Genomic DNA, 20052 nt, shown 5'->3' with positions numbered 1-20052 from the left:
GGTCATCAATTCCATGTCTCTCCTCTTACTTTCCACCATTACAGGAGCCTTTGCTTCCTACCAACTATTAGTAAATGTCGTGAACATTAGTGGAATAGTCGAAACGAGGTTTCTTGGCATGAATCTACCAATGTATATAAAATTTTGCCAACAAAAATTTCATATGCATGGGGTTGACTAGATCTAACAGAGCAATCCGAGCCATGAAGTCTGATTTTCTTCAAGCCTGAGAAATATTGCAATACATACCAATAATATGAAAGGACTAATTTATATTTAGTTAAAGAAACATGTGATTCTTCATATGTTTCTACCTATGGTTCTAAAAGATACATTTTAATTTCTCTGGATGATCACTTCTGGCCTCTTTTTTTCTTCACTCAGATATTCTCTGTTTGGCTTAAGAGCAGCAACCCACAGACCATAAATGTTGACTCTTCCCATTTTGAGAAACATTGGGGAAAACTCAAATAAATAAATTCAGAATGCCCCATCAGAGTTTCTCATAGGCCAGAATTTACATACTGTTCGTTTAAAATTTTTCTTTTCTTCAGATGTGAAACTACATGCCCCAAACTAAATGGAGGCAGTACAATTACACGTTTTGCCTGAATTATCTCACCGATAAAAGTATCACCTAGCTAATTGCATCTCATTAGAATTGGCCTAAAATAGATAATAAATAAGTGCCTTATCCAAGTATTTTAATTTATGTTACACACTCTACAAGGTCCCGATTTGTTGACATGCACTGTTATTTATTTAAAAATAAAATTCAATGAGCTTTAGATGATTTATTCTGATCCTATTTTTCATATAAGTTTTATCGCCAAAATAATTCTTTCTCATAGAAAGCCGGGAATCATACCACAGAGTCAGTGTAGTTGGATTCAGTTACAGCATACCTTAATAAACATTGTTTCAGATATGCAAAAGATCAATGTACTTTAAGACATAATAACTGATTCTTTCACTTGTATGTTCTTCTTGCCCTCCATTTCATCCTATCTAAAGTAATAAAGAAAAAGTATTAAATACTTAATTTTAACATTCTTTCCTTGATTTTCCAAGAAGAGAGTTTTACACAAAATTTTTGGACTGGTAAATGCATTGAAATCTAGATTTCAAAATATGTTTGCTTTCTCTTACCCTTGTTTAAAATGTCAAGAAAATTCAGCAAATATCAGTGTTTGTAGAAGGGAAAAATGAGGAGCACAACAAATTTTCCAGATTTTCCCATTTGATTAAATGGTGGTATCTGCGGTTTGAGTATTTCTCACTGAATTCGTGTTTGTTATCCTGTTCCCCAATATTCTGGTTTTCCTCCTTCCAAGCAGATGGTTCACCTGCAGCTTTCCTTTTGCCTGAATTGAAGTTCAGTGTGGCCATGTGACTTGCTTTAGACTATGACATGGGAGCAGAAGTAGTGTGTCACTTTTACCTCAAAGCCTTTAAGAGCCAGCGTGTAATTCACCATTTCCTCCTTCTACCATCACTGCACTCCTGATGGCTGAGCCTGTATCCCAGAGTGAGGGCGACATAGAACAGAGCCTTTCTTGCAATGAACCTATAGCAGATGCAAGAAATAAACATTTGCTGTGTTAATCCTCTCAGATGTCAGGGTTGTTTGCTCTGCAGCAAACCCCAGTTTTTGCTGACTAATGAACTCATCCATTCAAGTCATGGGCTTTTAGTATAAGTGCCCCCAAGGAATCAGGTAAAGCCTGAGAAGGTAGTTTTGAATAACTCTCCACCTATGCCTCCCCAAAGAATGGTAGGAATCCAAGAGGTATTTAATTTAACCTTTACTATGCAGAGGATATTTTGCCTAGGAAAATCTTCACTGATATTAATGATGAAAATTATACAGCAGGAGAAAAAAAGGGAGAAAACAAATCTCAGATTCAGCATTTGTAGGGGTCTTGGGTGTCCTCTGCTCTACATCCCTTGCTTTGCAAATGAGGAAGCGAGTTCCCAAAAGGCTGTGTGAATTGCCCTCAGCATAATGATGTTTTTGTTGTGTTCTTCCCTAAAAATAACGTGTGCGAGTTAGTGTGTGTGTTTGGGGTGGAATGGGGAGAAGGCAGGGAGTTAAGGCATAGATGGAAACCATGCACGCATATGGTATATATTTCATGTACTGAGCGTTTATATCATGCATGGGCTAAGTACTGTAATGGAAACAAAGAATAAGACAAAGGCCCTTCCCTAAAGAAACTTAAAGGCTCAATGAGTCAAACCATAAAGAATCTTTTGAATGATAAAGAACCATTCAAACAATAAAGAATCAAGTTCATAGGTAAGCAAAATGATGCAATTAATAATATCGCAACAATGAGGGCTATTGTATTTCAAAGGGTGATTTTGATTGAGTGGGGGAGACCTGGGAAAGCTTCATAGAGGAGATAATAGCTGAACTACATCTTGAAGGATAGTGTCAAGGAGAAGAAAGATGTGTCAAGGAAAATGAAGCCTGAGAGGAGGACTAAATTTTCCCAAGCGTATGATAAACGATACCAGTATTGGAAGACTATATGGCCTAAGAGTGTGTAGGAAAGTGGGCCTGTGGGAACAGGATTGGAAGAGGCAGCTGAGAAAAGGGGAATAACCAGTTTCAGGCCTATAGATGAAGTAAGCATAAAGGAGAGTATATGGGGGGAGGGGAATGAAAGGAGCAGATGTGCGAGGCATTTCAAAAAAAGAATCCCAGCAATGGAGGCTGAGGGGCTGTGGGTAAAAGCTGAAGGGTCAAATCAGGGTTGGGACCAAGAGGTCTATTTAATAATGGCAAAGCCTGGAGGCCATGCAGTGAACACCCAACAACCAGGGCTGCTAGTCTGAAGCCCAGGAGAAAAGTCAAAGCTAGTGAGACTTTGAGACTTTTCTGTCATGAGTTAGGGGAGAAGGAGCTTGGAGGGAAGGAGCATTGATGGAATCTTTTGTAATATCCACAGCAAAGGCTCCAAAGGCAGGGCCAGGAGAGGAGACGGAGGAGGTGTGATCACAGAGGCAAAAGTCATCAAGAAAACTGATGTAGAGGACAATCAGGATACCCATCGTGGTGTGACAGTCTAGAGAGAGAGAGAGTTTCATAAAAGTGGGGGGTCAGCAGGATTAAAGAGAATGAGGACAAAGGAAAGGCCTTTGGGCGTGAAGTTTGGGATTTTCTTGGTGGCTCTAAGAGGAAGCATTTCATAAGATTTGGGGAAAAGCTGTATTATAAAGGGATAAGGGGAAATAGATGGGGAGGGATATACACTCTCCACTCCAGATCAGTGGCTTGAGGAAGAGGATTGGTCCCTGAAGGGGACATCAAATTTATCCAGTTGTTCTGTTGTGTTGTGTTTTGATAAGATAGGAGATAACTGAAAACAAAGAAAAGGATATTAGGAAGATGCTCAAAAATACTGATTTTCTTAAATTTGTGTAACAGTTTATGACTGACACATTTATAGTTGACATTGACATGTTCTCACTTAGCTTTCACAATAACATCAGAGAAATTAAGGAAAGTTGCAGAGCTGGGGCAAAGGGGTTCTTCTGCCTCCATTGCAGTTTCCTTTATAGCATGGACTCACTTATTGGGAAGAAAACTAGTTAGAGAATTAGCAAATTCAGAGGGTAGAGTGGGGAATGAAGAGTTTCAGGTAGGTTAACGTTGAGAAGAAAAGGTACGTGTGAGACCAGAAGCCATGAGAAGAAAGTAGACTAAAATTTATGTTTTACTCACCAATGAGGTGAACAGCCTCTTCTTCCACCAAAGGCAGAAACATTCAAATGTTCTGCACACCCTTTCCCTTATGCGTGAAATGAAATACTTGCATTTGAAGGAAAAGGATGATTATGTCTCTTTCTTAAAACATTCATCCTTTGTGATTATGTGACTGTTATCTCCGAGACTCTCAAAGACTTCTGCAAAAGTGCACAAAGTACAATTATGTAATGAATACCTACTGTGTGCTCAGCACACCATTATTGGTCACTTGTGTTAATTCTAGAAATTACATAACTAAGAGTCACTCTTTCTCTAAAAAGGGAAAAGAGAAAAAACAATTACAATCTTTTCTTACCTTATCATTCAAGCCAGCACTTTTTAAACAGGACGGGGGGAGGGTCAGGAGCTCCCTAGATGGCCACAGATGTAATATCACAGTTCCAAATATTTCCTAAATTCTGTATTCTCATTTTACCGTAATCTGAAAGATGAAATTTCTCTTGTTCTGCAACAACTCACAATTGAGAAACATTTTCATGAAAGAAGACTGTATTTTCTTAAAGCAGTGTTTCTTAATATAAATTCTCACAAGACTCATAATTAATTTTTCCTTTAATGCATTCATTACCCTAGACCAGGAAGCCAAATTTGTGTACAAACTTTGTTTCCTGCTGCCATCTGGTGGAAACCACAGAAAAGTCTTACCCAGGGTCTGGCAGTGCTAGGAGCTGGGGGCCAGGCTCTTCCTCAGTCGCAGGATCCCACGTGGTGATCAAAGAGCAGGTCTTTCTGTTAAACTCCCTGGCAGGGAAAAGGCACAGGCTGGGCTCCCTGCCCTGAGGACTGTGCAGAGTGTCTCATTTCGGGCGCCCATAGCATTTTTCTCTTCTTTTATCTTTAGACTCCCAGACCTTGAATATAATTCTTCCCCAAAGATTCTTTAAAATCACTGTTTGCTCTTCCTTTGCTCTTCCTTTGCTCTTTCTTCCTTTTTCTCCTCCTTTCTCTTTTTGTGGTGTGCTAGAGGGAGGAGGAAAGGGTGGTTGTTTTAATGTAAAGAACATTGCATTAAAATTATATAACTTGCTTAATTCATTAACTCACTGTAATAACAATTGGATATGACAAGTCGTTTATGTGTTACTCATCTGAGTCTCTTGTGCAGAAAAATCATGAGGAAAGGGCTGGGAAGTGCTTTTAGTATAATTACAAATGATCTACACTCAGAGGAGTGACATGTACAGAAAAGACATTGTTTTGTTTAAAAAAGTTTTCTTCTAGGCGATTTGGCTGCTTCTTCTATCAAGTATAATGGGAAAACAAGCCAGTCTTGATATTAAATACCCCAGTGATCCCTCAAGCTTTTTATTTTGTAAAAAGTCAGTGCTCAGTTATACAGCATTATGTGTTATCCACGACAGTCATTTATTCGGTCAGTTTCAGGCTAGTGATAAAACTCTGAGTAATAGGACAGCAGCAGTGATGCTCCGTATTCTCCAAGGAGATGTCTATAAATTAAAGTGCCCAGGTACACACTCAATTTATATTTAACAGCCATTACTAAATGCAATATCTAAGTAAAACTGGATTATGACCTACATATATGGGAAACTAATTAAAACTGTTGGAAACAACCTATTTCTCTTTGGATTATTTATATAAATACATAGAGATCTGAAAATTTAGTGCATGTCAGATATGTTCCTGTCTATGGCTATTACATAAAGCTAAGAACATTTTATGAGGAAATGGTGATTCTTAAATATTGAGCTCCAAATATGAATTTTCCTACTTTTATAAGGCCACAGCTTGTATTATTAAACATTAGTGTTTTTCAAACTAGCTTTTTATTCTCACAAGATAAGAAGTCGTAAAAATCTCTTTTATCAAAAAAATAATAATTTTTACTAATTGACTAACCCCTCTGTTCTAAGTGCTATATCTGAACTAATTTTAAAAGAATACCGGCGCTGGGGCTTCCCTGGTGGCGCAGTGGTTGAGAGTCCGCCTGCCGATGCAGGGGACACGGGTTGTGCCCTGGTCTGGGAGGATCCCACATGCCGCGGAGCGGCTGGGTCCGTGAGCCATGGCCGCTGAGCCTGCGCGCCCGGAGCCTGTGCTCCGCAACGGGAGAGGCCACAACAGTGAGAGGCCCGCGTACTGCAAAAAAAAAAAAAAAAAGAAGAATATCAGTGCTTTTTCAGCTCCCAAAATGAAAAAGATTATTAGTTAGTACTATGATTTCTCACCTTCTAATCAAATTTCCATTCATTTTATAAGGTTAAAAAATTTGACAGTCATTTTAAATGTACATTTTTTCCTTAGAATTTCCTAAGATTAAGCGTACTGTCTTTCTCTTAAAACAAGTTTCTAGATGGACTGACATCTCTGTTTGCCATGCCTGGTGTGCATCTACCTGAAGCACAGGGCAGCAGTGCACTCTGCATTTTATGGGGAAGTAGGTGTGGCTGGTGGTGACGGGGAAAGGTAAAAGCCAAGTGCGACCAGTCATGGAGCCCAACAGAGCAGATCAAGGCGGCAGGTGAATGGGGAGTGACGCAGGTGCGCGTGCTCTAAGCATGGCCAGGTGCTCAGCGGCGACGGGCAGAGCAACTTGTGAGGTTGCTTGCGGCAATCGATGGATGCACTGGAGTGATGACAACAGGAGTAAATACAGATAGTGACCTGCCCTCAATTTTAAGAATCTTTCTTTTTCTTGTTGTTTCTAAAACAAATGAAGTCTGGTTAGCTCTCACCCACTAAGGTTGGCAGGATATCAAAGCACAGTCATTTTGGGGTGTTCAATTTAGAGTACAAGGGGAGGAAGGGTGTAGGGAAGAGACTTATGTGGCCTAAGAGAATTGGGGAGTCCCTTACCTTCCATGGCACCTGCTTATCATTGCTGCTAGTCGCCCCTCTGAATCTGTATGAACTGGGAGAGTTGGGGAGCACATGTTGGTAAATGGTTGCACAAAATTGAGAAAAGGTCAGTTGACAGTATCCCAGGTGTGCACATCCACATTAATACCCTCGTAGGGTCAGGCCACCCTCACATTAATTCAAAGTACCAACTCCATCCTCTCGCCCTCTGAAAAGCCCAGTGGATTTAGCCAGTGTTCCTGTCACCCTTTTAAGAACGGAGGTGACACAGCCAGCCTTTCTTCAATCATATTGTTCTACCATATTAAAGTTTCAACAGATTGCCTTTCTTCTATTGCATGTATTAAGTTTCTACTGGATTTCAGCCCTAAGCCTGGTCTGCCTCTATTAAATCATTAAATGTCTCATTTAATCCTGAAACAGCCTTCAGATGCAATGTTGAAAAGAGAATAGTCCCAGGGAGTTTTAATTTGCCCAACCAGAAATCTACCACAGTTACTTGGTTTCTTGAGGAGGGTTTGGAACAATGTCTTTATGAGGATTGATACTTTAGAATCAAAGGGGCTTTAGAAAGATTCTTTCTGCCTTAGTCTGCTCAGGCTGCTGTAACAGAATAGGATAGACTGGGTGACTTATAAGCGATAGAAATGTATTTTTCATAGTCCTGGGGGCTCAGTCTAGTATCAAGGCACTGGCAGATTCAGTGCATGGTGGGGACCTGCTCCCTGGTTCACAGATGGCCATCTTCTTGCTGTGTCCTCACAGGCCCTCTTTTACAAGGACACTAATCCCATTCATGAGGTCTCCATCCTCATGACCTGAGCACCTCCCAAAGTTTCCACTTCCCAATGCCATCACACTGCATGTTAGGGTTTAGCATGTGAATGGGAGGGGACAAACATTCAGTCTATAGCCCTTCCTTTGGAATGAAACACTTTTCTTTGTACTTTCTTTAATGTCCATTTTTTAGTTTTATTAATAAAGCAGTATACATTTATTTCAACAAAGTCATCAACATTCCCCAAATATTGATGGATTTCTTGTTTACTCACACAACTAACAATCAAAACCTAGAGATTTAACAAATTAAATTTCCCAAACACTTAAACATTAATAACACAATTATTTAATCAAGTTTTTATAAGCAGTTAATTGAAATAAAAATTCTGATATATACAATTTTCCTAAATATGTTAAAATACCGTAAAAGTATATAAAACTCTCATGAAGCTGTTATAAGTACAAAGGTAATCAGTAATTCCAGATCAAAATCAGTTATAAACATGCAAATACAGTAAATTTAAATTTGTCCTTTATCCTTATCCTGATTTATATTTTTGTTCCTAGTCTTTTCCTAGGCCACATTCCTAACATAGCAGCTATTTTACTATTTTTATTGCTTCCTAGAGTTCAAAACTATTGCCATATCCCAATGGAAAAAAAAAAGAAATAACTATCTCAGAGTAGCCACGAATACAGGGTTTAAGTTATGAACCAGTTTATTCTTGGTAAAGACACAGGTCCTGGTTCCTAAGGAGATTTAAACCCTAGCCAATGATCATCAGATTGTTTCACTTAAATCTGCATAGGTCAAACTGGTCTTATTTTTAAATGATGTTTCTTCACGAATGATTTGGCCAACATCACATAACCTAATTGTATTAATCCTATCATTATAATGTATTGGCTTACGTTAATCTGTTAGGATATCATGTTGGGAAATTTTAAAGTAGTTTTATTAAGATTGTTAGAACCATATGGGAGCATTACCTCCTAGTAGATGATGCATTGAGTCTACATTTTAGTTCTCCTCTTCAGGACACTGGCTCAGATGATCATTTTTGAAATCACTGTTGATTTTTTTCTACATGGTAGGGTCACTGGTGCTAATGAATGGTGGGCTTTTGTTTTATTCGGTTTTCCTGTGTGGCTCCAGCTACTGGTTGGTCCTTTCTGATCTCATTATAATAACTACCTCTCTTAGGATTACTTGGCTTGCTGGTTTTGTGCCTACTGTATATATGCTATATAATTTATAGTCAGGAGTATAATTAGCAGAGGAAACAAAATATTAACCCTCCATGAATCATACCCTATTTTATTTACCCTTCTTTGTATTATAACTGTCTTTGAAATGCCTTATATTAAGTTTTCTCTTATAAGTATCGTTATAAGCAAATGACCATTCACAAACTAGACTCAACTTCTTTTAGTTAACCATAATTCACACTCACGTGCATGTGCACTGTCTCTCTCTCTCTCTCTCTCTCTCCCTCCCTCTCTCCCCCTCAATGTTGAGACATCAAAATTTGGCCAGCAGGAATCTCTTTACCTTGATTCCATTCTTTTACTATTTTAGTACTACTCCTAGCATTCTTAAAAACATGCTTGGTTTCTGGTAACAGGATATACCAGACCCATTCCAATTTGTTTTGTTTTGTTCTACTGCTCTAAGACAAGGAATCAGCACCCCTACCAGGAATAGTAGAGAATAATAAAATCCAAAATCTGGGCACCAGGTGTAACCAGGAGAGTCAATGGTAGGTAAATATGCTGCTGCTGGACCACAGTTAATAATGACAGAGATGGAACATACATGTTTTAAGGTCCTAAGTTCACGGTGATTTTCCTCTGTAAGATTATATATTGCTATGATCTTTTCTCAGGAGTGTGTGGTTTCGATAAGACTGACTTTTTTTTACATTGAAACATTTGACCCTCATTCTTTCATACTTAGGCAAAATACACTGAAATAGTTCTTATGCCTGGTTCTGAAAGGAGTCCACACCATATATACCTTCACAGAATTGCATTTAGAATTTCGTGTGTGTGTGTGTGTATCTACTTCCAGCAGCAGGTGGTATCTTACTATCCAGCACGTGTGGTAAATACTTGTTGTATTTTGCTTTCCCACCCCCCAGTGAATTAATATAAACTATGATCTTCATTTAAATTCTTTTGTTTTTATACTTGTCTATATCAGCTACTTCATACCCTCACATAACAATTTATACCTTCCTTTTGGAATAATATACTTATCCCAGTTCTCAAATTGACAAGTAATGAATTGAAGAATAAAGTGTCCTAATCTGGCTTATGTAGGGTTGAGAGAAGCTAATGCATACAGGTCAAAATCAGAATAGGAAAAAGCAATTTTCTTTTATTTTCTTTTCTTTTTTTTTTTTTTGTGGTACGCGGGCCTCTCACTGTTGTGGCCTCTCCCATTGCGGAGCACAGGCTCCGGACGCGCAGGCTCAGCAGCCATGGCTCACGGGCCCAATGGCTCCATGGCATGTGGGATCCTCCCGGACCGGGGCACAAACCCGTGTCCCCTGCATCGGCAGGCGGACTCCCAACCACTGCGCCTCCAGGGAAGCCCAGCAATTTTCTTCAGATTAAAATAATGTCAACAGATAGCAATGTTTGCTAGTCTAAGACACCATTAACGAAAACCCAAGATTGGGAAGAGTTCTATCTTCATTCTTTTTTCCATTTATAGTCTTTATTCTGAGTGGTTTCGATCCATCTCATAACATCTGCTGCATCTTATATTGAACTGTGTCCACTGAGTGTCACCATAGGTCAGGTTGTAACCTGAAAGGCACCACAAGCCAAAAAGAAACTAGCAGTGTAGCAGGAGAAGAAGGAAAATCTCCCTAACTGGCTGGGAGTTGATGCATATATGGATATGGGGCTGTTAAAAGACAGGCCTAGAGGCGCAGGGTCCAGATCAGACAACTTCCCTTGGGTTCCAGAGACGTAAAGTGAAGAATTTATGATCCTCAGAAAGGGGTAATTTGCTGAAATTCTCACCGTAGAACCTAAAAGAAGGAAGGTTGCAGATGTGTTAACAGCACCAAAGTGGCCTGGGAGCTGTCTTGTTTTGCCAGTGATTTAACTGAAAGTAACTCATATAAGGAAAACTGGCTCTGGTCTGGGTCCTAAGACCCAATCTGTTTCATTTCCTTGGGGAAATGGTTACCTAATTCTTACAGCCATTTGGTTAAATTTTGACCAAAAAGAGCAGATGTTACATTGTGTTTGGTGGGCAGAGTCCTTATTTTCTGTTTAGCCTGGTGACGAGTGCATCAATCCACACAGAAATATTCATGAGGTGCTCCCATCTTAAGACATGGCATGATTCCAGAAGGGTAGCAGCCAAGAGAGCTCTGAAGCCTCCCTGAAAAAGTGGAGAAGCTCATCATACGTTAACGCTTGGCTTGGACGGATGGAGGGACAGGGGCGGGCGGGTCCCAGTGGGGCCGTAGGTCCACCGCGTCCTGGATCCTGGACCATAACGGGAGGCTGAGGGTGCGGAGGGGGCAGCAGCCGCCCTCAGGAGGAGACGGGCCTTGGTGCTGAGGTCCAAACCCCAGCAGCTTCGAGGCAGAAAAGAGCTTTGAAAACGTTTTACTGTGGCTTAAAAATCCTTCATTGCCGTCGCGCCCAGCTTTTGTTCCTTCAGCCTACCTCCTTTCCCTCAAGAAGACAGAATCTCGTGATGCTGGGGTGGCCGCTTCCACAAATGCCTTGATTAACGTTAGGGAAGAGAAGCAGCCGGAAGCAGATATGATCCCTCCGTGACAGAGCTCGCTGGAGTGTGTGAATCATTTATTAGATATAAAAAGGGGGTTGCCGAGAAGTAAGTACCCACAGTCTCAGTGTTTATAAAATATCAAGCTTTGCTTTATGTGCCCTCCCCCTGACGACACAGATCAACAGTTTAGTCGATAATCCTCCACATCTCCTCGAGCAGCAATTTGTTCTGGTTATCATCATTTCTAAACAGAGTAAAACATGGTGACACTCTTTAATAACATCTGTGGGGTTTAAATATAAATAAACAGCACAGCCCATATGCTTTAAATGCAAAAATCGATTCTGTATTAACAGAAATACCGGGTAGCTATTTTGATATAGCATTTCCCAAATAGGTGTATATCAGAGCTGTGTTTAAAAGAAAAGAAAAAAGGGAAAAAGAGCTCTGTGGTCAAAGGTGTGCACAACACGTACTGTATCCTCTTCTCAGAGAATCACAATGCATTGTGAGACATCTTGCAGTAGAGAAATCTGTTTGACATTTTTCAGTCCTGCATTTCTCATTTGACTGAAAAAACCTTTTTTGATGTGATGACCACTGATATTTCAGAAATCTGAAATCAGTATTCTATTGAATATATTTGGAAAATATGTAACTAACCAATCTATTTACAGTGGAAAGAGTTACAAAGTTCCTCAGCCATTAACAGTTAATACATTTGAAACCTATTAGCATAAAAAGCATGAATTTAGGAAGCTGGGGCTATGGGGATGGTCCTCTTTTATATGTTCATTTTACAGGCAATATAGTAACAAACTCACCCTGACCCAACTGGATGAGGGAATGTAGGTGGATTGGCTGAAACCCGTCACTGCTTTCCACCCACCATAGTGTAGAAATTATTTTAAATGCATGTAGTAAGAATACTTTCTATAGTATTTTTTTAAGCACAACAAAAATGGGCAGTCGAGGGAAATGATTAGAATTACAGGCGTTGGATTCAGACGGACTTACTCTGAAGCCCGTCTTACTACCCACATGAACTTGAGCAAGTTATTTAATTTCTGAGTCTCCACTGCCTCATCTGCGAAGGGGAATAATAGCAGCGCCTGTTTTTTAGGGTTTTGTGAAACTCGAGTGGAATCATGCATATTAAGCGCCTAGCACAGTGAATGACACATACAGTAAAGTATCGAGAAATATTAGCTATTATATGTTATCATCCTTATCTCTACCAATCATAGCATCTTGGTTAACTAAGACTAAGAAGAAAAGAAGGGAAACAAAAGTAAAACGTCGTCACAGATGGAGGGGGTTGAGTCTGCTGGCAGGATCTGTGACACGTGTTGGTAATTCAGCCTGTATTCAGAAAGCGGTCCTGCTGGCCCCCTGGAGGATGACTCAGAGCGGGAGGGAGGCGAGCCGGGGAGACAAGGGCCAGGGGAAGGGAGAGCAGGAGGTGACTGGGGAGACGCCTCGGGCATGGGATTGACAGAATTTGGCATCTGGTTTTGCGTGGGCATGGGAACTGTGGCTCAGGATGGACCCCGAAGCTTCCTAAAAGCAGGGCACTCCCAGCATAGTGATCCTTGAGGTGAAGACCACAGAGGGGCCCATCGGTGGGTGAGGGCAGTGAGTTTGGTTTTATACTTGCTCTTTTAAGCTTCTGGTAGGAAATCTGAAAAGATGGGCATGTCCTGCTGGGCTTTTGGCGCTTAGCTCTGGAACTCTGTTTAGAGTCTGTGCTGAGACACAGATGGCAGTTATCGGTGGGAGGACAGCGGGGGTCACACGGAGAGGCAGGCTAGAGAGAGAAGAGCGGAGCGGCCTGACTGCAGCCTGGGGAGGACAAGTATGTAAGAGATGTTTGGAGGCAGGAGCAGCAACGAATTGACCGGGAGTGAAGTTGTGGGAAGAAACCAGAGCGAATGATGTCCCAAGAGTCAAATGAACTCAAGTAAACAAGCAGAGAACTGAAAGGTGAGGGCTGGGTGCCCAGTCTCTGAGCTTCCTCCCGCTAGGTTGTGGACTGAAGCCAAAGTCCTGTTTCCCCCAGAGACCCACAGAGCAGCCCAGTCTGGGTCTCAGTGTGAAGATCTCTCTGGCGAAGGAAGCAACACGCTTGTGCATCGAAGCGGATGGACCTGCACTGTCAGCATGTGTGTGGCTTCCAACCTGTTCTGGCTCGTCGAAGCCTAAATCAGGAGCGAGGGTGATTCCTTGGCAAACTGTCCTCATGTCCTGATCCGGCTGCACCAAGAGCGAGAATGAAGGGCATGTCTGCCCTTCACAAAGTTCGAAATAATAGTGGTTCAAAAATAGCCAGGCTTCTAAGAAGGTGTCATTGCGTAGACTCCAAAACCGTGTTTCCAAAGCTTCTATAGAAAAGATTGCCTGCATCAGAGGCAGCTGAGGTGCTGATTAGAAGGGCAGGATCCTGGACCCAGGCCTGAGTGATTCCAAATAGCTGAGATTAAGGCTCGGAAAGCTGCATTTTTAGCAAGCCCTGCAGATTATTCCAAGGCACGCTAAGCTTTGTGAGCTGTTGATTATAAAAGAATAAACATCAGATTGAAATACGAGAAAAGAGCACCACCTGGGAAAAATCATCGAGAGGGAACTCTACATGTCACTCATGGGAAATAATCCTTAACAGAATTGTGATACCTTGTGAAAACTAATCAGGGCTAGTCTCTCACGTTCCAAATTATTTCTGTGAAAATTTTCTCCCTCCCTGCCCTGAGTTTTCTGATCAATACACAGTGGGATGCCTTGTAGTTTTTCAAGCATGTGAAATGGAGCAGAAGGGAAATTTCCCATGTATTTTCTTCAAGAAGAAAGATATTTTGAAGTTTAGTGTTAAAAGTCATGAAATAATTTAACCTTTTTTCCTTGAGTGTGGTGAGTTTTGTCCACAGTGTTATTTTTATTAAGCACTTTTCAGTGTAAACCTCATTTTTCTCAAGTATAAAAATTGACCTTTTTTCTACTGTAAAGTATTGACGTCCAAATTCATTGTCACATGTGAACTTTGGAAGTTTTTACTCGGTTGTCGTTAGTGAAGAAAATTAGAATCGTTTATGGTCCATTTTGTTATTCTAACATTTTCCCCTCATTTGTCAAGATTTTTAAGCTGAATGTTTTTCCGAGGGTATGTGCGTGTGTGCTGGCAGTGAAACATAGATCATAGCTGCAAGGTAACTACTAGATAATTATTATAGGTATAAACATGGACCATGGATATTGAAATATTTATCCCCACCCTGTGTTGATACTTGAAATCATACCATTAGAGATTAGTTAGTTTGGATCTTAAAGGCATTTCAATCTTCAAGAATCCCTTATTAAAAAAAAAAACTGGGATGAGTCATTGTTAAGCCGTTAGCAGCCACCATGTTATGGAGGTTGGGTTGATAAGTAGCTGAGAGCAGGATTGGTAGAGGTGAAGGTGGGGACACACGAGGTGGGTCAGGGTTACAAGAGGCAAAGCAGCCCCAAACCAAACATCACCTTCTGACCTTCCTGAAGTCTCTCAAATGGGGTGATCCTCCCCGTTTCTACAGGAGCCTGTGCAAGGAAGGCAAGCAAAACTTAGAAGAACGTATCTTCGTGAAGCATTGGGGCAGAAACCTTACTCGATGAGGAAAAGAGTTTTCCCTACTGGGAAAGACCAGGATCTTAATATCACTTAATAGGACTAATATATTCATTAGCCACCCTGAGGGAAGAGGAGAGCCTCTGAGCCTGGGCAGAAGCATTGGATGAGTCTGGCCCAGCACCCGAATTTCCTTTAATATAAAGCTACTTGGAGATATCAGAGCTGGAGAATGCCGTCTCCCAGCCAAATCCATGCTCCAGGAAATGGGTACAGGGTGCAAACTAAAGCTCAATTTTTAAGCATGATAAGTGTCTTTGTGAAGGATTACAGCACAAACTTCACTTCATATGGGAAAATTGGACCCTTCGCACGTGATCTAATGCAGTGTTCAGCTGACATGGAGAATTTTCAGACAACTCCTTCATGAGTGTAGAACATTAGGAAGCTGAACCATCGCAGCCAATTTAGAACAGCTGGCCTCTCTCACATGACCATTCCACCTCAGTGCTAGGAATCTTCTCTCAGTGTGTCACATGCAACCAGAAATTATGTAAACTCAGCTCAAAGTCACTTGAAAAAAAATCATAAATACTTTGACAAGGTATATAAAGAATAAATTAAAATACCTTTAGCATTTTGTCATATGAAATTATTTTTAAGCTACTCTTTCTAAATAACTTCAATAAATATTACTGAGCTCATCACATCTCTAATATAACAACAAGGCTTGATTTAGGCAAATAGCAACTCCATCTCCGGGTAGACGTTGATCTTTTGAAGCCTTCCTTGGCTGTTAGACTACGTGACCCACAGTTCCCAAACTGGTGGGCCCAAGGCTGTATGTCTCATTCATTCTACAGTGTTTATTGAGCACCTTCTATGTGCCAAGCAAGGTCTAAGTGCCAGAAACACAACAAATAACAAAGCAGGCAAAGCACTTGCATTCACGGACTTTATATCCTAGTTGAGGAAAGACAGTCAATAAATAAGTAAACTTAATGTATAAATAGATGTATTAGATAGTGATACATGCTATGGAAATGAAATCCATTGGGAATGACTAAGGATGCCTTGAGTGTGGATTTTCCATTTCTTGGAAAAGATGACATTGGGTCTGAGGAGGTGACTGACTGCTGAGCAGTGAGAATATCAGGAAGCATTCCAGGGAGAAGAGATAGGTCAGAGATTGGGAAAAGCTTGGTATCTTGAAGAAGAGAAAGAAGACCGGTGTGGCCGGAGCCTAGTGAGCAAAGGAGAGAGTAGAACAGGATGATGTTGGAGAGAGACACAATTAAGAGGTCCCTGGATGTTGATCTCTCATGAAGTCTAGAGCTGTGCGTGACAAACAGCAGGTTCTCAATAGAGATGTGAGGCAGAACATGGCTGTCTTCTCCCCAGACTACCTGAACCTTACAGAAGAATCTCCTCTGAATCTCCTTCAGCTGAAATTTGAAGATGGGAATACAGTAGCATCTTCAGGCTCCCTTCAGATGCAAGGAAGCCAGTACAAAATCCCATAGAAACGTTTTGAGGGTTAATCTCTACTTATAAGAAAAGCTGAGGGCTGTAGGGGAGTGAGAGGGAAGTGCTTTATAGAAAAGAGGGACAGCATTTTTTGTGGAAAGAGCATTGGTATTGAAACCATGAGACCTGAATTTTGTTTTTTTAATTGAAGTAGATTTATAGTATTATTAGTTCCAGGTGTACAATGTAGTGATTCATTATTTTATAGATTATACTCCATTTAAAATTAGACGTGGGTTTATAATGAAACTCTGAGTGTTCACGTTAAAATTTCTGTGCCTCAGTTTCCTCATAGGAAAAATGGAGCTAATGCTAGCACTTCAAGTGATGTTGTGAAGACTGAGATAATGCCTGTACTGAAACATTGCTTGGAACATGGTTTGATAGATTTTAGCTACTACTAACGATTATTAATAACTCTATAAAGTTAAGTATTAATAACTCTGTGAAGTCCAGAATCTTAACAGAATAAGTATTAGTGAAGAAAAGTTTGCCTGTGGCCAGAGAGAATTCACCGTAAAAAAAAGTTTTACAGGGCTTCCCTGGTGGCGCAGTGGTTGAGAGTCCGCTTGCTGATGCAGGGGACGCGGGTTCGTGCCCCGATCCGGGAGGATCCTACATGCCGCGGAGCGGCTGGGCCCGTGAGCCATGGCCGCTGAGCCTGCGCGTCCGGAGCCTGTGCTCTGCAACGGGAGAGGCCCAAGTTTTACAGCATCACTGTTAGTTAGTTGGTTAATTAGACAGACATGGGCAGTTAGAGTTTAGGAATGCCTCCATGGCATCCAGGGCTTCCATGTGAATGGTGCAGCCTCAGGACCTTATTCTTTCCCAGGATAGGGAAGAATGTCCCCTTTTCCCACTGCAGCTCCAGTATGGCTTTAGGGTGAGGCCCAGGGACCTATAATCCAAATGCAAAAGCCGAGGCCTCCTCTGCTCCCACTGCACAGTCCCATTATGGAATTCTTTTCAAAAATACAGTCTAGTAACCAAAAGTAATGGAAAATCATCTGACCTTTGTTTGTATCACACAAGGAACATCCAAGGTCATTTAGTTCCTAGCACAGAACATTCTACATTCTTCCACCTGCTCTGTGTGCTTTGTTCCTCCATCACACTCCACTCACGCTCAACCCCGTCCTAAGTTCTTCCCCAAAACTCCCTTGCTTGCAGCCTTGCTTTTCCCTCTTCCACTTACCTTTCTCTTTTCTTCTTTCTACTCTCTCGTAAACACACACACACACACAACCTGGGTCCTTCCCAATACAAATCTTCCATCCCGTCCACAAAGGTAACTAATTAAAGTTTGATGAGAATCCTTCTAGACTTTTGTCTTTTACTCTGTGCTTAAATGAATACACACACACACGTGTATAAGGGTGTTTATAGTCTATATACGTATGTACATACATGTATACATGTGTGTGTATCAGGCACACATACAACTCACAATCTACTCTTTAACAAAATGGAGCTATCATATGCATTTTATTCTGCAGAATGCACGCCACTTCACAATATACAATTGACCCTTCGCTTAGTTCTATTTTACTGTTTATACCACACTGTATTATATTTTTGAATATACCATAATAGATTTACACATTTTGGTTTCTTGCATTTTTTTTTACTATTACAAGCTCCTTAAAATTTTACAAACCGGTGAAGCACCAAACTAAAAAGGTGTGTGTGTGTGTGTGTGTGTGTGCGCGCGCGCGTGTATATGTGTTCAAGCCGAGGTGGAGGGTGGAAGATTAAGGAGAAAGTCAAGTGGATTGAAATCAGCAATAAAGCAACCATTCTCCAATACTAAATGTACTTGAACTTTATTCCCCTGCATCTGTAGGTAAATGTCCTGTTCTTGAAATAATAAATCCCCATAAACTTCCCATAAAGTTTGGAAAGGTGAAATGTGAGATTGGTTCCATCAGAATCCATTCAGTGTTCTGTTTGTGCACCTTCCAATCTGATTTTTAAAACCTCCGTTTTTTCTCCGGAGCCCAAGACGGAGAACAGGTCAGAATGCAGCATGTTTCAAAGCTGCTGTGCTCTGGGTGGCTGCCAGGCTGTTGGAAATAATTGCTTTCAAACGCCAGATTATGGCACCATCTACTCAGTTTCAAATTAGCTTAACCTACAGGCAGTGGCAGTTAAAACTTTAACCTCTGCTTTGTGTTATAATCTAAATTCACTTTTTAAAATATTGAGATTCCCAAGCAGCTCGATTCTGGGCAGACAGCCTTCCCATTGCTCTCAGTAACCTCAAAAACAAGAGTGAGACCAAAACCTCCATGTTACAACTGGACGTTTCGAAGTAGAAAGTGTAAGTCTGATCGTAGAGTGTCATGTCATACTGAATTTCATTGTAATGACTTCTTTAGTATTTCATCATCCGGGAGTGTACTTTTGTACCACATTTTGCTCAATAAATGTGGAGTGAGGTTCTGCCATGTAGGACTGCAGCAGTACCTCTGCATTCGGTGAAAACCTTTTATGCTGCGGCCCAGTTGGACGCTCGGTGCAGTTGGCACGTGCCCTCGGGGTGTGATAACCACACATTCAGCAGCATCTGCTGGGGATCCCGCTATTCACCCTTCCAGCCACTTCGGCGTCTGGTCACCACTCAGGCCGCCCATCCTGCCCTCATACAGACTCCCAGATTCCTTTGAAATTAACACTGTTCTAAATCAACATATTGGATGCCACTGCACTCACTTTATTATCTAACTATGTGACACAAAGTTCTAAGACTCCTGTAGTCTTACATAATCACAGACCAATGTGTGTCCTCTACAATCAGCTTGAATTCCACTTTGCAGTTGTTACCCCGGTGATCAGACCAAAGCTCAGTGTCTGCACACCCCAGCCTCACACTACGAAAACAACAACAAAGAATCACAGTCACAAAATGAATCGTGTTCTCAGTTGTATTCTTTTTATCCTTAGTGTCTGAATGCTTGTTTCAGCTTTGATGCACTATTCACATTCATATGAGAAATTACTTTCACTTAGCCACTGAATGGGATTTGTTTTCAGGCTTTCTTTCAATGGTGCTCCTTTCTTCCCGGGTTTTATCTTATAGTTTTGTTTTATGCGTTGGCAAGAAACTGCAGCGTGTTATGTATAAATCCAAACCAATTATCCGGCTGTACATACATAGAAATGCATGTTCGTTTTCTATCACTATTACTAAATAGAGGCACAAAGGAATTTTTTGCCTCTTTATGGTTCTTTGGTGTTTCATAATGCTTCTGCATGCCACTGTCGCTTTACCTCGTTACCACGATCTTGTGACCAAGGAGCTATTTCTCTAATTTACAAACAGGCTTATTTATATATAGTTACAGAACAGGTGTCAAAAGCTGACATTCCTTTGCTCAGGTCCTTCACTTTGCATCGTGGGTTGTGTGGTTGCTTTACTGATCCCATTCCTGAAGACACGAGGACCGTGGCAGTTTTCAATAGGAAAACGACTGTTATCGATGAATAGGACATGTGAATCTTTTTATTTCCTGTAATGAAAAGAAGCACCAACAAGAAACTGATTTGTGTAGCATAATTGTACAGATCGTAGCAATCCATTAGTCTGCCGGGTAGCGCAGTTTACGATGTTCATATCTACCATTCTGCTGAAATGGGCAGCTTTTTTCCACATTTTACTCACCTAATGGATTTGATACAAAATCTGTTTTCCTATGGCTGTGGGGTTCTGGGGGTTTTGTAGTTTATCAATACGGAAGGGCCACTCTCGTTATAGCCTCCTTCTCTGCACAGTGCCCGAAGGTGCCTACGCGCACA

This window comes from Delphinapterus leucas, chromosome 9 (assembly GCF_059928025.1).
Source record: "Delphinapterus leucas isolate spDelLeu-1000000601 "Yukka" chromosome 9, BTC_Dleu_Yukka2, whole genome shotgun sequence".
NCBI classification, from domain to species: domain Eukaryota; kingdom Metazoa; phylum Chordata; class Mammalia; order Artiodactyla; family Monodontidae; genus Delphinapterus; species Delphinapterus leucas.
Note: the sequence above shows the minus strand (reverse complement) of the source record.